Source organism: Phyllobates terribilis, unplaced genomic scaffold (genome assembly GCF_046119375.1).
Source record: "Phyllobates terribilis strain yellow unplaced genomic scaffold, ASM4611937v1 Scaffold_40__1_contigs__length_11209783, whole genome shotgun sequence".
NCBI lineage: Eukaryota > Metazoa > Chordata > Amphibia > Anura > Dendrobatidae > Phyllobates > Phyllobates terribilis.
This window is the reverse complement of record NW_027362800.1, coordinates 6,388,487-6,406,896: the sequence shown is the minus strand read 5'-3', so window position 1 is coordinate 6,406,896 and position 18,410 is coordinate 6,388,487. Positions and strand designations below refer to the sequence as shown.

General features: G+C 45.7%; 11 non-coding genes and 3 pseudogenes across 11 annotated transcripts; all 14 read left to right on the top strand.

Moving 5' to 3' along the window:
• Positions 1 to 703: 703 nt before the first annotated feature.
• On the top strand, positions 704 to 883 carry LOC141185816 (U2 spliceosomal RNA; annotated as a pseudogene).
• Positions 884 to 2,003: 1,120 nt separating this feature from the next.
• Positions 2,004 to 2,194, top strand: LOC141188558 (U2 spliceosomal RNA). Its single transcript, XR_012262642.1, has one exon. It is a non-coding gene; the product is annotated as a U2 spliceosomal RNA (small nuclear RNA).
• A 1,128-nt stretch (positions 2,195 to 3,322) lies between these two features.
• LOC141188557 (U2 spliceosomal RNA) lies at positions 3,323 to 3,513 on the top strand. The gene has a single exon (XR_012262641.1). It is a non-coding gene; the product is annotated as a U2 spliceosomal RNA (small nuclear RNA).
• Positions 3,514 to 4,632: 1,119 nt separating this feature from the next.
• LOC141188556 (U2 spliceosomal RNA) lies at positions 4,633 to 4,823 on the top strand. Its single transcript, XR_012262640.1, has one exon. It is a non-coding gene; the product is annotated as a U2 spliceosomal RNA (small nuclear RNA).
• Positions 4,824 to 5,944: 1,121 nt separating this feature from the next.
• LOC141186221 (U2 spliceosomal RNA) lies at positions 5,945 to 6,036 on the top strand (annotated as a pseudogene).
• A 794-nt stretch (positions 6,037 to 6,830) lies between these two features.
• LOC141185815 (U2 spliceosomal RNA) lies at positions 6,831 to 7,010 on the top strand (annotated as a pseudogene).
• A 1,120-nt stretch (positions 7,011 to 8,130) lies between these two features.
• On the top strand, positions 8,131 to 8,321 carry LOC141188555 (U2 spliceosomal RNA). The gene has a single exon (XR_012262639.1). It is a non-coding gene; the product is annotated as a U2 spliceosomal RNA (small nuclear RNA).
• Positions 8,322 to 9,446: 1,125 nt separating this feature from the next.
• LOC141188554 (U2 spliceosomal RNA) lies at positions 9,447 to 9,637 on the top strand. Its single transcript, XR_012262638.1, has one exon. It is a non-coding gene; the product is annotated as a U2 spliceosomal RNA (small nuclear RNA).
• A 1,118-nt stretch (positions 9,638 to 10,755) lies between these two features.
• Positions 10,756 to 10,946, top strand: LOC141188552 (U2 spliceosomal RNA). The gene has a single exon (XR_012262636.1). It is a non-coding gene; the product is annotated as a U2 spliceosomal RNA (small nuclear RNA).
• A 1,121-nt stretch (positions 10,947 to 12,067) lies between these two features.
• Positions 12,068 to 12,258, top strand: LOC141184488 (U2 spliceosomal RNA). The gene has a single exon (XR_012259238.1). It is a non-coding gene; the product is annotated as a U2 spliceosomal RNA (small nuclear RNA).
• Positions 12,259 to 13,377: 1,119 nt separating this feature from the next.
• On the top strand, positions 13,378 to 13,568 carry LOC141184613 (U2 spliceosomal RNA). Its single transcript, XR_012259352.1, has one exon. It is a non-coding gene; the product is annotated as a U2 spliceosomal RNA (small nuclear RNA).
• A 1,121-nt stretch (positions 13,569 to 14,689) lies between these two features.
• LOC141188551 (U2 spliceosomal RNA) lies at positions 14,690 to 14,880 on the top strand. Its single transcript, XR_012262635.1, has one exon. It is a non-coding gene; the product is annotated as a U2 spliceosomal RNA (small nuclear RNA).
• A 1,121-nt stretch (positions 14,881 to 16,001) lies between these two features.
• Positions 16,002 to 16,192, top strand: LOC141184238 (U2 spliceosomal RNA). The gene has a single exon (XR_012259013.1). It is a non-coding gene; the product is annotated as a U2 spliceosomal RNA (small nuclear RNA).
• Positions 16,193 to 17,311: 1,119 nt separating this feature from the next.
• LOC141184612 (U2 spliceosomal RNA) lies at positions 17,312 to 17,502 on the top strand. The gene has a single exon (XR_012259351.1). It is a non-coding gene; the product is annotated as a U2 spliceosomal RNA (small nuclear RNA).
• The last annotated feature ends 908 nt before the right edge of the window (positions 17,503 to 18,410 follow it).

Sequence of the window (18,410 nt, the reverse complement as noted above, 5' to 3'; positions counted from 1 at the left end):
GCCGGGGAAGATCGAAAGCCCGAAGTGTGAAGTGCCCCAGGAGTGGTGACCCTGGGGTGCCTTAACTCACTGGGATTGGGAACCCCACTTGAGTTTATGGCACATTTGCACTAGCACTTCAATATTTCTTTCTTCACACACACCCTTATTCCGGGCCTTCTGGCCTTAGGATGGGGAATTTTTCAATTCCCGGTCGAAGGTCCGGGCAGTATTATACTGTGAAACCTTCACTATTTATTTAATTTTTTTTTGTCACTGTGTGTCCACTTTTTCACGTGTGTCCACGTCCTTACTAGCATTTTGTCGGGATGCGGTTCCCTTACGGGTTCCTCTCTTGGCAGGTCTAGGGGGGGAGTGTGTGGCCATCAGGTTCCGCTCCCCCCTGAACCCCACTGGCTCTCCTCTTTCGGGAGGAGAGCGTTGTTGGCTCCCCTCTTCCGGGAGGGGAGCACAGTCTTTGGCTCCCAGTGCCTTGCTCGGGTGAGAACTCGGGCAGGTATTGGGGGTAAGATTGGGTCGCCTCTGGCTCCGGCTGAAGGTGGCTATTTGTCCCTGTTCCTCGCTGTGGCCTTCTGGCTCGGAGGGACGGGGAATGGTTTGGGGGACCCTTCTCCTTTTGGAGAGGGTTTCAAGAAGACCAGCATCCTAGTGCACTTTTTTTTGTGGCACTTGTCACTTTTTTAAGCGCACTCGGGTTTTGTACACGAATTCGGGCTTTCGATAGAAAAAATCTGTTCTTATCAGTTTAATATCTGATACGTCCCCTATCTGGGGACCATATATTAAATGGATTTTTAGAACAGGGAGATGGAAAAAGAGCTTGCTCTGTCCACTCCACGCATTGACCTGGTATTGCAGTATCTCCAGGACCGGTGCACCCCTTCTTTAATGCAGTTTCTAAAATCAGAAAGAATTGAATTCAATGCTTTTTGTTCATTTTGCTTGTTTGTCGGATTTTGGGATGGACTCTTTGGCTTTGCTTTTCTTCTCCTCATTGGATTTTTCATGTTAAAAGTTGCAGAAGCCAGATGACAAGCTCATTTTGGTTCAACTTCAGCAACTGTGCATTGCATTGCCATGTAATGTAATGTAATGCAATGCTATCTATCTAGCTCTCCCTCTATACTTCCTTTTGGATAAACAGACATATTAGGCAAGCATTTTGGAGCTTTCACCTAAATAACTACAGGTGGTGAGATAAGCTGCACAATATAATTGACCTTTCAGTATATTGTTGCACACACACCATCTATTTAGCAAATGCCCTTGTTATCAACAGCAGCCTTTTAAACTCACCTGAGCTAACAGGTATGTGAGCTGGTTACTCTGCTGCACTTAAAATTTCTTTTTTGGTTTGCTACAATGCCTTTTCTGAAACGTTGTCTCCCTCTGCTGGAACACTGACTTCTTTCATTTAATGCCTGCAGACTATAAAAGAGAAACCAACCCAAAAAGTTTGGTTGATTAGTCTGTGGCATTCTTTTAAACTGTTGCTTATGGCGGTCTCTGTGAGCTTCTCAGTGACATTCAGCCATCCAGGTATCCCGCCTGCAGTAGACGGAATGTGGCAATGGAACGCTGGCTGCGCGTGTCATAATAGGCTCTGAGCCTTTATATACCTGCGCACAGCAGCAGCCACCTTCAGTCTGCTGCTGGACAGCCAGCAGCAGCAGCAGCAGGAGAGGTAATTAATCAGCAACCCTCCTGCTAAGGGTAGACAGCTGCTCGTTCCACCCCCCCCCCGCCTTAATTGGTTCTCCTCCCTTCCAACGGTGTTGAGGCGGGTGGGAACAGCCGGGGGTTGAGGGTACTGTGCTAAAAGAGGTGGAGTTATGCAGATCTAAAACGCGTGGATTGCAGCAGCAGCAAGCCGAAAAGTGCAGGCATGTGAGGGATCTAGAGGTTGACAGCATGTCTTCTTAACGGGAGTCCAGGTGGCCATCTCCACAAATGGACTTTTCAGAATCCTTGGGTGGCACCGTAGTCGGAAACCAATTCTGGTTATCGCTTCTCGGCCTTTTGGCTAAGATCAAGTGTAGTATCTGTTCTTATCAGTTTAATATCTGATACGTCCCCTATCTGGGGACCATATATTAAATGGATTTTTAGAACAGGGAGATGGAAAAAGAGCTTGCTCTGTCCACTCCACGCATTGACCTGGTATTGCAGTATCTCCAGGACCGGTGCACCCCTTCTTTAATGCAGTTTCTAAAATCAGAAAGAATTGAATTCAATGCTTTTTGTTCATTTTGCTTGTTTGTCGGATTTTGGGATGGACTCTTTGGCTTTGCTTTTCTTCTCCTCATTGGATTTTTCATGTTAAAAGTTGCAGAAGCCAGATGACAAGCTCATTTTGGTTCAACTTCAGCAACTGTGCATTGCATTGCCATGTAATGTAATGTAATGCAATGCTATTTATCTAGCTCTCCCTCTATACTTCCTTTTGGATAAACAGACATATTAGGCAAGCATTTTGGAGCTTTCACCTAAATAACTACAGGTGGTGAGATAAGCTGCACAATATAATTGACCTTTCAGTATATTGTTGCACACACACCATCTATTTAGCAAATGCCCTTGTTATCAACAGCAGCCTTTTAAACTCACCTGAGCTAACAGGTATGTGAGCTGGTTACTCTGCTGCGCTTAAAATTTCTTTTTTGGTTTGCTACAATGCCTTTTCTGAAACGTTGTCTCCCTCTGCTGGAACACTGACTTCTTTCATTTAATGCCTGCAGACTATAAAAGAGAAACCAACCCAAAAAGTTTGGTTGATTAGTCTGTGGCATTCTTTTAAACTGTTGCTTATGGCGGTCTCTGTGAGCTTCTCAGTGACATTCAGCCATCCAGGTATCCCGCCTGCAGTAGACGGAATGTGGCAATGGAACGCTGGCTGCGCGTGTCATAATAGGCTCTGAGCCTTTATATACCTGCGCACAGCAGCAGCCACCTTCAGTCTGCTGCTGGACAGCCAGCAGCAGCAGCAGCAGGAGAGGTAATTAATCAGCAACCCTCCTGCTAAAGGTAGACAGCTGCTCGTTCCACCCCCCCCCCCCCCCCCCGCCTTAATTGGTTCTCCTCCCTTCCAACGGTGTTGAGGCGGGTGGGAACAGCCGGGGGTTGAGGGTACTGTGCTAAAAGAGGTGGAGTTATGCAGATCTAAAACGCGTGGATTGCAGCAGCAGCAAGCCGAAAAGTGCAGGCATGTGAGGGATCTAGAGGTTGACAGCATGTCTTCTTAACGGGAGTCCAGGTGGCCATCTCCACAAATGGACTTTTCAGAATCCTTGGGTGGCACCGTAGTCGGAAACCAATTCTGGTTATCGCTTCTCGGCCTTTTGGCTAAGATCAAGTGTAGTATCTGTTCTTATCAGTTTAATATCTGATACGTCCCCTATCTGGGGACCATATATTAAATGGATTTTTAGAACAGGGAGATGGAAAAAGAGCTTGCTCTGTCCACTCCACGCATTGACCTGGTATTGCAGTATCTCCAGGACCGGTGCACCCCTTCTTTAATGCAGTTTCTAAAATCAGAAAGAATTGAATTCAATGCTTTTTGTTCATTTTGCTTGTTTGTCGGATTTTGGGATGGACTCTTTGGCTTTGCTTTTCTTCTCCTCATTGGATTTTTCATGTTAAAAGTTGCAGAAGCCAGATGACAAGCTCATTTTGGTTCAACTTCAGCAACTGTGCATTGCATTGCCATGTAATGTAATGCAATGCTATCTATCTAGCTCTCCCTCTATACTTCCTTTTGGATAAACAGACATATTAGGCAAGCATTTTGGAGCTTTCACCTAAATAACTACAGGTGGTGAGATAAGCTGCACAATATAATTGACCTTTCAGTATATTGTTGCACACACACCATCTATTTAGCAAATGCCCTTGTTATCAACAGCAGCCTTTTAAACTCACCTGAGCTAACAGGTATGTGAGCTGGTTACTCTGCTGCGCTTAAAATTTCTTTTTTGGTTTGCTACAATGCCTTTTCTGAAACGTTGTCTCCCTCTGCTGGAACACTGACTTCTTTCATTTAATGCCTGCAGACTATAAAAGAGAAACCAACCCAAAAAGTTTGGTTGATTAGTCTGTGGCATTCTTTTAAACTGTTGCTTATGGCGGTCTCTGTGAGCTTCTCAGTGACATTCAGCCATCCAGGTATCCCGCCTGCAGTAGACGGAATGTGGCAATGGAACGCTGGCTGCGCGTGTCATAATAGGCTCTGAGCCTTTATATACCTGCGCACAGCAGCAGCCACCTTCAGTCTGCTGCTGGACAGCCAGCAGCAGCAGCAGCAGGAGAGGTAATTAATCAGCAACCCTCCTGCTAAGGGTAGACAGCTGCTCGTTCCACCCCCCCCCCCCCCGCCTTAATTGGTTCTCCTCCCTTCCAACGGTGTTGAGGCGGGTGGGAACAGCCGGGGGTTGAGGGTACTGTGCTAAAAGAGGTGGAGTTATGCAGATCTAAAACGCGTGGATTGCAGCAGCAGCAAGCCGAAAAGTGCAGGCATGTGAGGGATCTAGAGGTTGACAGCATGTCTTCTTAACGGGAGTCCAGGTGGCCATCTCCACAAATGGACTTTTCAGAATCCTTGGGTGGCACCGTAGTCGGAAACCAATTCTGGTTATCGCTTCTCGGCCTTTTGGCTAAGATCAAGTGTAGTATCTGTTCTTATCAGTTTAATATCTGATACGTCCCCTATCTGGGGACCATATATTAAATGGATTTTTAGAACAGGGAGATGGAAAAAGAGCTTGCTCTGTCCACTCCACGCATTGACCTGGTATTGCAGTATCTCCAGGACCGGTGCACCCCTTCTTTAATGCAGTTTCTAAAATCAGAAAGAATTGAATTCAATGCTTTTTGTTCATTTTGATTGTTTGTCGGATTTTGGGATGGACTCTTTGGCTTTGCTTTTCTTCTCCTAATTGGATTTTTCATGTTAAAAGTTGCAGAAGCCAGATGACAAGCTCATTTTGGTTCAACTTCAGCAACTGTGCATTGCATTGCCATGTAATGTAATGTAATGCAATGCTATCTATCTAGCTCTCCCTCTATACTTCCTTTTGGATAAACAGACATATTAGGCAAGCATTTTGGAGCTTTCACCTAAATAACTACAGGTGGTGAGATAAGCTGCACAATATAATTGACCTTTCAGTATATTGATGCACACACACCATCTATTTAGCAAATGCCCTTGTTATCAACAGCAGCCTTTTAAACTCACCTGAGCTAACAGGTATGTGAGCTGGTTACTCTGCTGCGCTTAAAATTTCTTTTTTGGTTTGCTACAATGCCTTTTCTGAAACGTTGTCTCCCTCTGCTGGAACACTGACTTCTTTCATTTAATGCCTGCAGACTATAAAAGAGAAACCAAACCAAAAAGTTTGGTTGATTAGTCTGTGGCATTCTTTTAAACTGTTGCTTATGGCGGTCTCTGTGAGCTTCTCAGTGACATTCAGCCATCCAGGTATCCCGCCTGCAGTAGACGGAATGTGGCAATGGAACGCTGGCTGCGCGTGTCATAATAGGCTCTGAGCCTTTATATACCTGCGCACAGCAGCAGCCACCTTCAGTCTGCTGCTGGACAGCCAGCAGCAGCAGCAGCAGGAGAGGTAATTAATCAGCATCCCTCCTGCTAAGGGTAGACAGCTGCTCGTTCCACCCCCCCCCCCGCCTTAATTGGTTCTCCTCCCTTCCAACGGTGTTGAGGCGGGTGGGAACAGCCGGGGGTTGAGGGTACTGTGCTAAAAGAGGTGGAGTTATGCAGATCTAAAACGCGTGGATTGCAGCAGCAGCAAGCCGAAAAGTGCAGGCATGTGAGGGATCTAGAGGTTGACAGCATGTCTTCTTAACGGGAGTCCAGGTGGCCATCTCCACAAATGGACTTTTCAGAATCCTTGGGTGGCACCGTAGTCGGAAACCAATTCTGGTTATCGCTTCTCGGCCTTTTGGCTAAGATCAAGTGTAGTATCTTTCGAAAAGGCGGTTTTGGATGTTGGCCGCCCTAGTAGATTGATACATTATGCACACTGGGGTTTAGGCGCTTGTTAGTACGCCAGGTGGCTAATATAGTCATCTGGTGGAAAGCATGGCCCCCCAGGATCGACGCCATTGGGCCGGGGAAGATCGAAAGCCCGAAGTGTGAAGTGCCCCAGGAGTGGTGACCCTGGGGTGCCTTAACTCACTGGGATTGGGAACCCCACTTGAGTTTATGGCACATTTGCACTAGCACTTCAATATTTCTTTCTTCACACACACCCTTATTCCGGGCCTTCTGGCCTTAGGATGGGGAATTTTTCAATTCCCGGTCGAAGGTCCGGGCAGTATTATACTGTGAAACCTTCACTATTTATTTAATTTTTTTTTGTCACTGTGTGTCCACTTTTTCACGTGTGTCCACGTCCTTACTAGCATTTTGTCGGGATGCGGTTCCCTTACGGGTTCCTCTCTTGGCAGGTCTAGGGGGGGAGTGTGTGGCCATCAGGTTCCGCTCCCCCCTGAACCCCACTGGCTCTCCTCTTTCGGGAGGAGAGCGTTGTTGGCTCCCCTCTTCCGGGAGGGGAGCACAGTCTTTGGCTCCCAGTGCCTTGCTCGGGTGAGAACTCGGGCAGGTATTGGGGGTAAGATTGGGTCGCCTCTGGCTCCGGCTGAAGGTGGCTATTTGTCCCTGTTCCTCGCTGTGGCCTTCTGGCTCGGAGGGACGGGGAATGGTTTGGGGGACCCTTCTCCTTTTGGAGAGGGTTTCAAGAAGACCAGCATCCTAGTGCACTTTTTTTTGTGGCACTTGTCACTTTTTTAAGCGCACTCGGGTTTTGTACACGAATTCGGGCTTTCGATAGAAAAAATCTGTTCTTATCAGTTTAATATCTGATACGTCCCCTATCTGGGGACCATATATTAAATGGATTTTTAGAACAGGGAGATGGAAAAAGAGCTTGCTCTGTCCACTCCACGCATTGACCTGGTATTGCAGTATCTCCAGGACCGGTGCACCCCTTCTTTAATGCAGTTTCTAAAATCAGAAAGAATTGAATTCAATGCTTTTTGTTCATTTTGCTTGTTTGTCGGATTTTGGGATGGACTCTTTGGCTTTGCTTTTCTTCTCCTCATTGGATTTTTCATGTTAAAAGTTGCAGAAGCCAGATGACAAGCTCATTTTGGTTCAACTTCAGCAACTGTGCATTGCATTGCCATGTAATGTAATGTAATGCAATGCTATCTATCTAGCTCTCCCTCTATACTTCCTTTTGGATAAACAGACATATTAGGCAAGCATTTTGGAGCTTTCACCTAAATAACTACAGGTGGTGAGATAAGCTGCACAATATAATTGACCTTTCAGTATATTGTTGCACACACACCATCTATTTAGCAAATGCCCTTGTTATCAACAGCAGCCTTTTAAACTCACCTGAGCTAACAGGTATGTGAGCTGGTTACTCTGCTGCACTTAAAATTTCTTTTTTGGTTTGCTACAATGCCTTTTCTGAAACGTTGTCTCCCTCTGCTGGAACACTGACTTCTTTCATTTAATGCCTGCAGACTATAAAAGAGAAACCAACCCAAAAAGTTTGGTTGATTAGTCTGTGGCATTCTTTTAAACTGTTGCTTATGGCGGTCTCTGTGAGCTTCTCAGTGACATTCAGCCATCCAGGTATCCCGCCTGCAGTAGACGGAATGTGGTAATGGAACGCTGGCTGCGCGTGTCATAATAGGCTCTGAGCCTTTATATACCTGCGCACAGCAGCAGCCACCTTCAGTCTGCTGCTGGACAGCCAGCAGCAGCAGCAGCAGGAGAGGTAATTAATCAGCAACCCTCCTGCTAAGGGTAGACAGCTGCTCGTTCCACCCCCCCCCCGCCTTAATTGGTTCTCCTCCCTTCCAACGGTGTTGAGGCGGGTGGGAACAGCCGGGGGTTGAGGGTACTGTGCTAAAAGAGGTGGAGTTATGCAGATCTAAAACGCGTGGATTGCAGCAGCAGCAAGCCGAAAAGTGCAGGCATGTGAGGGATCTAGAGGTTGACAGCATGTCTTCTTAACGGGAGTCCAGGTGGCCATCTCCACAAATGGACTTTTCAGAATCCTTGGGTGGCACCGTAGTCGGAAACCAATTCTGGTTATCGCTTCTCGGCCTTTTGGCTAAGATCAAGTGTAGTATCTGTTCTTATCAGTTTAATATCTGATACGTCCCCTATCTGGGGACCATATATTAAATGGATTTTTAGAACAGGGAGATGGAAAAAGAGCTTGCTCTGTCCACTCCACGCATTGACCTGGTATTGCAGTATCTCCAGGACCGGTGCACCCCTTCTTTAATGCAGTTTCTAAAATCAGAAAGAATTGAATTCAATGCTTTTTGTTCATTTTGCTTGTTTGTCGGATTTTGGGATGGACTCTTTGGCTTTGCTTTTCTTCTCCTCATTGGATTTTTCATGTTAAAAGTTGCAGAAGCCAGATGACAAGCTCATTTTGGTTCAACTTCAGCAACTGTGCATTGCATTGCCATGTAATGTAATGTAATGCAATGCTATTTATCTAGCTCTCCCTCTATACTTCCTTTTGGATAAACAGACATATTAGGCAAGCATTTTGGAGCTTTCACCTAAATAACTACAGGTGGTGAGATAAGCTGCACAATATAATTGACCTTTCAGTATATTGTTGCACACACACCATCTATTTAGCAAATGCCCTTGTTATCAACAGCAGCCTTTTAAACTCACCTGAGCTAACAGGTATGTGAGCTGGTTACTCTGCTGCGCTTAAAATTTCTTTTTTGGTTTGCTACAATGCCTTTTCTGAAACGTTGTCTCCCTCTGCTGGAACACTGACTTCTTTCATTTAATGCCTGCAGACTATAAAAGAGAAACCAACCCAAAAAGTTTGGTTGATTAGTCTGTGGCATTCTTTTAAACTGTTGCTTATGGCGGTCTCTGTGAGCTTCTCAGTGACATTCAGCCATCCAGGTATCCCGCCTGCAGTAGACGGAATGTGGCAATGGAACGCTGGCTGCGCGTGTCATAATAGGCTCTGAGCCTTTATATACCTGCGCACAGCAGCAGCCACCTTCAGTCTGCTGCTGGACAGCCAGCAGCAGCAGCAGCAGGAGAGGTAATTAATCAGCAACCCTCCTGCTAAAGGTAGACAGCTGCTCGTTCCACCCCCCCCCCCCCCCGCCTTAATTGGTTCTCCTCCCTTCCAACGGTGTTGAGGCGGGTGGGAACAGCCGGGGGTTGAGGGTACTGTGCTAAAAGAGGTGGAGTTATGCAGATCTAAAACGCGTGGATTGCAGCAGCAGCAAGCCGAAAAGTGCAGGCATGTGAGGGATCTAGAGGTTGACAGCATGTCTTCTTAACGGGAGTCCAGGTGGCCATCTCCACAAATGGACTTTTCAGAATCCTTGGGTGGCACCGTAGTCGGAAACCAATTCTGGTTATCGCTTCTCGGCCTTTTGGCTAAGATCAAGTGTAGTATCTGTTCTTATCAGTTTAATATCTGATACGTCCCCTATCTGGGGACCATATATTAAATGGATTTTTAGAACAGGGAGATGGAAAAAGAGCTTGCTCTGTCCACTCCACGCATTGACCTGGTATTGCAGTATCTCCAGGACCGGTGCACCCCTTCTTTAATGCAGTTTCTAAAATCAGAAAGAATTGAATTCAATGCTTTTTGTTCATTTTGCTTGTTTGTCGGATTTTGGGATGGACTCTTTGGCTTTGCTTTTCTTCTCCTCATTGGATTTTTCATGTTAAAAGTTGCAGAAGCCAGATGACAAGCTCATTTTGGTTCAACTTCAGCAACTGTGCATTGCATTGCCATGTAATGTAATGCAATGCTATCTATCTAGCTCTCCCTCTATACTTCCTTTTGGATAAACAGACATATTAGGCAAGCATTTTGGAGCTTTCACCTAAATAACTACAGGTGGTGAGATAAGCTGCACAATATAATTGACCTTTCAGTATATTGTTGCACACACACCATCTATTTAGCAAATGCCCTTGTTATCAACAGCAGCCTTTTAAACTCACCTGAGCTAACAGGTATGTGAGCTGGTTACTCTGCTGCGCTTAAAATTTCTTTTTTGGTTTGCTACAATGCCTTTTCTGAAACGTTGTCTCCCTCTGCTGGAACACTGACTTCTTTCATTTAATGCCTGCAGACTATAAAAGAGAAACCAACCCAAAAAGTTTGGTTGATTAGTCTGTGGCATTCTTTTAAACTGTTGCTTATGGCGGTCTCTGTGAGCTTCTCAGTGACATTCAGCCATCCAGGTATCCCGCCTGCAGTAGACGGAATGTGGCAATGGAACGCTGGCTGCGCGTGTCATAATAGGCTCTGAGCCTTTATATACCTGCGCACAGCAGCAGCCACCTTCAGTCTGCTGCTGGACAGCCAGCAGCAGCAGCAGCAGGAGAGGTAATTAATCAGCAACCCTCCTGCTAAGGGTAGACAGCTGCTCGTTCCACCCCCCCCCCCCCGCCTTAATTGGTTCTCCTCCCTTCCAACGGTGTTGAGGCGGGTGGGAACAGCCGGGGGTTGAGGGTACTGTGCTAAAAGAGGTGGAGTTATGCAGATCTAAAACGCGTGGATTGCAGCAGCAGCAAGCCGAAAAGTGCAGGCATGTGAGGGATCTAGAGGTTGACAGCATGTCTTCTTAACGGGAGTCCAGGTGGCCATCTCCACAAATGGACTTTTCAGAATCCTTGGGTGGCACCGTAGTCGGAAACCAATTCTGGTTATCGCTTCTCGGCCTTTTGGCTAAGATCAAGTGTAGTATCTGTTCTTATCAGTTTAATATCTGATACGTCCCCTATCTGGGGACCATATATTAAATGGATTTTTAGAACAGGGAGATGGAAAAAGAGCTTGCTCTGTCCACTCCACGCATTGACCTGGTATTGCAGTATCTCCAGGACCGGTGCACCCCTTCTTTAATGCAGTTTCTAAAATCAGAAAGAATTGAATTCAATGCTTTTTGTTCATTTTGATTGTTTGTCGGATTTTGGGATGGACTCTTTGGCTTTGCTTTTCTTCTCCTAATTGGATTTTTCATGTTAAAAGTTGCAGAAGCCAGATGACAAGCTCATTTTGGTTCAACTTCAGCAACTGTGCATTGCATTGCCATGTAATGTAATGTAATGCAATGCTATCTATCTAGCTCTCCCTCTATACTTCCTTTTGGATAAACAGACATATTAGGCAAGCATTTTGGAGCTTTCACCTAAATAACTACAGGTGGTGAGATAAGCTGCACAATATAATTGACCTTTCAGTATATTGATGCACACACACCATCTATTTAGCAAATGCCCTTGTTATCAACAGCAGCCTTTTAAACTCACCTGAGCTAACAGGTATGTGAGCTGGTTACTCTGCTGCGCTTAAAATTTCTTTTTTGGTTTGCTACAATGCCTTTTCTGAAACGTTGTCTCCCTCTGCTGGAACACTGACTTCTTTCATTTAATGCCTGCAGACTATAAAAGAGAAACCAAACCAAAAAGTTTGGTTGATTAGTCTGTGGCATTCTTTTAAACTGTTGCTTATGGCGGTCTCTGTGAGCTTCTCAGTGACATTCAGCCATCCAGGTATCCCGCCTGCAGTAGACGGAATGTGGCAATGGAACGCTGGCTGCGCGTGTCATAATAGGCTCTGAGCCTTTATATACCTGCGCACAGCAGCAGCCACCTTCAGTCTGCTGCTGGACAGCCAGCAGCAGCAGCAGCAGGAGAGGTAATTAATCAGCATCCCTCCTGCTAAGGGTAGACAGCTGCTCGTTCCACCCCCCCCCCCGCCTTAATTGGTTCTCCTCCCTTCCAACGGTGTTGAGGCGGGTGGGAACAGCCGGGGGTTGAGGGTACTGTGCTAAAAGAGGTGGAGTTATGCAGATCTAAAACGCGTGGATTGCAGCAGCAGCAAGCCGAAAAGTGCAGGCATGTGAGGGATCTAGAGGTTGACAGCATGTCTTCTTAACGGGAGTCCAGGTGGCCATCTCCACAAATGGACTTTTCAGAATCCTTGGGTGGCACCGTAGTCGGAAACCAATTCTGGTTATCGCTTCTCGGCCTTTTGGCTAAGATCAAGTGTAGTATCTGTTCTTATCAGTTTAATATCTGATACGTCCCCTATCTGGGGACCATATATTAAATGGATTTTTAGAACAGGGAGGTGGAAAAAGAGCTTGCTCTGTCCACTCCACGCATTGACCTGGTATTGCAGTATCTCCAGGACTGGTGCACCCCTTCTTTAATGCAGTTTCTAAAATCAGAAAGAATTGAATTCAATGCTTTTTGTTCATTTTGCTTGTTTGTCGGATTTTGGGATGGACTCTTTGGCTTTGCTTTTCTTCTCCTCATTGGATTTTTCATGTTAAAAGTTGCAGAAGCCAGATGACAAGCTCATTTTGGTTCAACTTCAGCAACTGTGCATTGCATTGCCATGTAATGTAATGTAATGCAATGCTATCTATCTAGCTCTCCCTCTATACTTCCTTTTGGATAAACAGACATATTAGGCAAGCATTTTGGAGCTTTCACCTAAATAACTACAGGTGGTGAGATAAGCTGCACAATATAATTGACCTTTCAGTATATTGTTGCACACACACCATCTATTTAGCAAATGCCCTTGTTATCAACAGCAGCCTTTGAAACTCACCTGAGCTAACAGGTATGTGAGCTGGTTACTCTGCTGCGCTTAAAATTTCTTTTTTGGTTTGCTACAATGCCTTTTCTGAAACGTTGTCTCCCTCTGCTGGAACACTGACTTCTTTCATTTAATGCCTGCAGACTATAAAAGAGAAACCAACCCAAAAAGTTTGGTTGATTAGTCTGTGGCATTCTTTTAAACTGTTGCTTATGGCGGTCTCTGTGAGCTTCTCAGTGACATTCAGCCATCCAGGTATCCCGCCTGCAGTAGACGGAATGTGGCAATGGAACGCTGGCTGCGCGTGTCATAATAGGCTCTGAGCCTTTATATACCTGCGCACAGCAGCAGCCACCTTCAGTCTGCTGCTGGACAGCCAGCAGCAGCAGCAGCAGGAGAGGTAATTAATCAGCAACCCTCCTGCTAAGGGTAGACAGCTGCTCGTTCCACCCCCCCCCGCCTTAATTGGTTCTCCTCCCTTCCAACGGTGTTGAGGCGGGTGGGAACAGCCGGGGGTTGAGGGTACTGTGCTAAAAGAGGTGGAGTTATGCAGATCTAAAACGCGTGGATTGCAGCAGCAGCAAGCCGAAAAGTGCAGGCATGTGAGGGATCTAGAGGTTGACAGCATGTCTTCTTAACGGGAGTCCAGGTGGCCATCTCCACAAATGGACTTTTCAGAATCCTTGGGTGGCACCGTAGTCGGAAACCAATTCTGGTTATCGCTTCTCGGCCTTTTGGCTAAGATCAAGTGTAGTATCTGTTCTTATCAGTTTAATATCTGATACGTCCCCTATCTGGGGACCATATATTTAATGGATTTTTAGAACAGGGAGATGGAAAAAGAGCTTGCTCTGTCCACTCCACGCATTGACCTGGTATTGCAGTATCTCCAGGACCGGTGCACCCCTTCTTTAATGCAGTTTCTAAAATCAGAAAGAATTGAATTCAATGCTTTTTGTTCATTTTGCTTGTTTGTCGGATTTTGGGATGGACTCTTTGGCTTTGCTTTTCTTCTCCTCATTGGATTTTTCATGTTAAAAGTTGCAGAAGCCAGATGACAAGCTCATTTTGGTTCAACTTCAGCAACTGTGCATTGCATTGCCATGTAATGTAATGTAATGCAATGCTATCTATCTAGCTCTCCCTCTATACTTCCTTTTGGATAAACAGACATATTAGGCAAGCATTTTGGAGCTTTCACCTAAATAACTACAGGTGGTGAGATAAGCTGCACAATATAATTGACCTTTCAGTATATTGTTGCACACACACCATCTATTTAGCAAATGCCCTTGTTATCAACAGCAGCCTTTTAAACTCACCTGAGCTAACAGGTATGTGAGCTGGTTACTCTGCTGCGCTTAAAATTTCTTTTTTGGTTTGCTACAATGCCTTTTCTGAAACGTTGTCTCCCTCTGCTGGAACACTGACTTCTTTCATTTAATGCCTGCAGACTATAAAAGAGAAACCAACCCAAAAAGTTTGGTTGATTAGTCTGTGGCATTCTTTTAAACTGTTGCTTATGGCGGTCTCTGTGAGCTTCTCAGTGACATTCAGCCATCCAGGTATCCCGCCTGCAGTAGACGGAATGTGGCAATGGAACGCTGGCTGCGCGTGTCATAATAGGCTCTGAGCCTTTATATACCTGCGCACAGCAGCAGCCACCTTCAGTCTGCTGCTGGACAGCCAGCAGCAGCAGCAGCAGGAGAGGTAATTAATCAGCAACCCTCCTGCTAAGGGTAGACAGCTGCTCGTTCCACCCCCCCCCCCGCCTTAATTGGTTCTCCTCCCTTCCAACGGTGTTGAGGCGGGTGGGAACAGCCGGGGGTTGAGGGTACTGTGCTAAAAGAGGTGGAGTTATGCAGATCTAAAACGCGTGGATTGCAGCAGCAGCAAGCCGAAAAGTGCAGGCATGTGAGGGATCTAGAGGTTGACAGCATGTCTTCTTAACGGGAGTCCAGGTGGCCATCTCCACAAATGGACTTTTCAGAATCCTTGGGTGGCACCGTAGTCGGAAACCAATTCTGGTTATCGCTTCTCGGCCTTTTGGCTAAGATCAAGTGTAGTATCTGTTCTTATCAGTTTAATATCTGATACGTCCCCTATCTGGGGACCATATATTAAATGGATTTTTAGAACAGGGAGATGGAAAAAGAGCTTGCTCTGTCCACTCCACGCATTGACCTGGTATTGCAGTATCTCCAGGACCGGTGCACCCCTTCTTTAATGCAGTTTCTAAAATCAGAAAGAATTGAATTCAATGCTTTTTGTTCATTTTGCTTGTTTGTCGGATTTTGGGATTGACTCTTTGGCTTTGCTTTTCTTCTCCTCATTGGATTTTTCATGTTAAAAGTTGCAGAAGCCAGATGACAAGCTCATTTTGGTTCAACTTCAGCAACTGTGCATTGCATTGCCATGTAATGTAATGTAATGCAATGCTATCTATCTAGCTCTCCCTCTATACTTCCTTTTGGATAAACAGACATATTAGGCAAGCATTTTGGAGCTTTCACCTAAATAACTACAGGTGGTGAGATAAGCTGCACAATATAATTGACCTTTCAGTATATTGTTGCACACACACCATCTATTTAGCAAATGCCCTTGTTATCAACAGCAGCCTTTTAAACTCACCTGAGCTAACAGGTATGTGAGCTGGTTACTCTGCTGCGCTTAAAATTTCTTTTTTGGTTTGCTACAATGCCTTTTCTGAAACGTTGTCTCCCTCTGCTGGAACACTGACTTCTTTCATTTAATGCCTGCAGACTATAAAAGAGAAACCAAACCAAAAAGTTTGGTTGATTAGTCTGTGGCATTCTTTTAAACTGTTGCTTATGGCGGTCTCTGTGAGCTTCTCAGTGACATTCAGCCATCCAGGTATCCCGCCTGCAGTAGACGGAATGTGGCAATGGAACGCTGGCTGCGCGTGTCATAATAGGCTCTGAGCCTTTATATACCTGCGCACAGCAGCAGCCACCTTCAGTCTGCTGCTGGACAGCCAGCAGCAGCAGCAGCAGGAGAGGTAATTAATCAGCATCCCTCCTGCTAAGGGTAGACAGCTGCTCGTTCCACCCCCCCCCCCGCCTTAATTGGTTCTCCTCCCTTCCAACGGTGTTGAGGCGGGTGGGAACAGCCGGGGGTTGAGGGTACTGTGCTAAAAGAGGTGGAGTTATGCAGATCTAAAACGCGTGGATTGCAGCAGCAGCAAGCCGAAAAGTGCAGGCATGTGAGGGATCTAGAGGTTGACAGCATGTCTTCTTAACGGGAGTCCAGGTGGCCATCTCCACAAATGGACTTTTCAGAATCCTTGGGTGGCACCGTAGTCGGAAACCAATTCTGGTTATCGCTTCTCGGCCTTTTGGCTAAGATCAAGTGTAGTATCTGTTCTTATCAGTTTAATATCTGATACGTCCCCTATCTGGGGACCATATATTAAATGGATTTTTAGAACAGGGAGATGGAAAAAGAGCTTGCTCTGTCCACTCCACGCATTGACCTGGTATTGCAGTATCTCCAGGACTGGTGCACCCCTTCTTTAATGCAGTTTCTAAAATCAGAAAGAATTGAATTCAATGCTTTTTGTTCATTTTGCTTGTTTGTCGGATTTTGGGATGGACTCTTTGGCTTTGCTTTTCTTCTCCTCATTGGATTTTTCATGTTAAAAGTTGCAGAAGCCAGATGACAAGCTCATTTTGGTTCAACTTCAGCAACTGTGCATTGCATTGCCATGTAATGTAATGTAATGCAATGCTATCTATCTAGCTCTCCCTCTATACTTCCTTTTGGATAAACAGACATATTAGGCAAGCATTTTGGAGCTTTCACCTAAATAACTACAGGTGGTGAGATAAGCTGCACAATATAATTGACCTTTCAGTATATTGTTGCACACACACCATCTATTTAGCAAATGCCCTTGTTATCAACAGCAGCCTTTTAAACTCACCTGAGCTAACAGGTATGTGAGCTGGTTACTCTGCTGCGCTTAAAATTTCTTTTTTGGTTTGCTACAATGCCTTTTCTGAAACGTTGTCTCCCTCTGCTGGAACACTGACTTCTTTCATTTAATGCCTGCAGACTATAAAAGAGAAACCAACCCAAAAAGTTTGGTTGATTAGTCTGTGGCATTCTTTTAAACTGTTGCTTATGGCGGTCTCTGTGAGCTTCTCAGTGACATTCAGCCATCCAGGTATCCCGCCTGCAGTAGACGGAATGTGGCAATGGAACGCTGGCTGCGCGTGTCATAATAGGCTCTGAGCCTTTATATACCTGCGCACAGCAGCAGCCACCTTCAGTCTGCTGCTGGACAGCCAGCAGCAGCAGCAGCAGGAGAGGTAATTAATCAGCAACCCTCCTGCTAAGGGTAGACAGCTGCTCGTTCCACCCCCCCCCGCCTTAATTGGTTCTCCTCCCTTCCAACGGTGTTGAGGCGGGTGGGAACAGCCGGGGGTTGAGGGTACTGTGCTAAAAGAGGTGGAGTTATGCAGATCTAAAACGCGTGGATTGCAGCAGCAGCAAGCCGAAAAGTGCAGGCATGTGAGGGATCTAGAGGTTGACAGCATGTCTTCTTAACGGGAGTCCAGGTGGCCATCTCCACAAATGGACTTTTCAGAATCCTTGGGTGGCACCGTAGTCGGAAACCAATTCTGGTTATCGCTTCTCGGCCTTTTGGCTAAGATCAAGTGTAGTATCTGTTCTTATCAGTTTAATATCTGATACGTCCCCTATCTGGGGACCATATATTTAATGGATTTTTAGAACAGGGAGATGGAAAAAGAGCTTGCTCTGTCCACTCCACGCATTGACCTGGTATTGCAGTATCTCCAGGACCGGTGCACCCCTTCTTTAATGCAGTTTCTAAAATCAGAAAGAATTGAATTCAATGCTTTTTGTTCATTTTGCTTGTTTGTCGGATTTTGGGATGGACTCTTTGGCTTTGCTTTTCTTCTCCTCATTGGATTTTTCATGTTAAAAGTTGCAGAAGCCAGATGACAAGCTCATTTTGGTTCAACTTCAGCAACTGTGCATTGCATTGCCATGTAATGTAATGTAATGCAATGCTATCTATCTAGCTCTCCCTCTATACTTCCTTTTGGATAAACAGACATATTAGGCAAGCATTTTGGAGCTTTCACCTAAATAACTACAGGTGGTGAGATAAGCTGCACAATATAATTGACCTTTCAGTATATTGTTGCACACACACCATCTATTTAGCAAATGCCCTTGTTATCAACAGCAGCCTTTTAAACTCACCTGAGCTAACAGGTATGTGAGCTGGTTACTCTGCTGCGCTTAAAATTTCTTTTTTGGTTTGCTACAATGCCTTTTCTGAAACGTTGTCTCCCTCTGCTGGAACACTGACTTCTTTCATTTAATGCCTGCAGACTATAAAAGAGAAACCAACCCAAAAAGTTTGGTTGATTAGTCTGTGGCATTCTTTTAAACTGTTGCTTATGGCGGTCTCTGTGAGCTTCTCAGTGACATTCAGCCATCCAGGTATCCCGCCTGCAGTAGACGGAATGTGGCAATGGAACGCTGGCTGCGCGTGTCATAATAGGCTCTGAGCCTTTATATACCTGCGCACAGCAGCAGCCACCTTCAGTCTGCTGCTGGACAGCCAGCAGCAGCAGCAGCAGGAGAGGTAATTAATCAGCAACCCTCCTGCTAAGGGTAGACAGCTGCTCGTTCCACCCCCCCCCCGCCTTAATTGGTTCTCCTCCCTTCCAACGGTGTTGAGGCGGGTGGGAA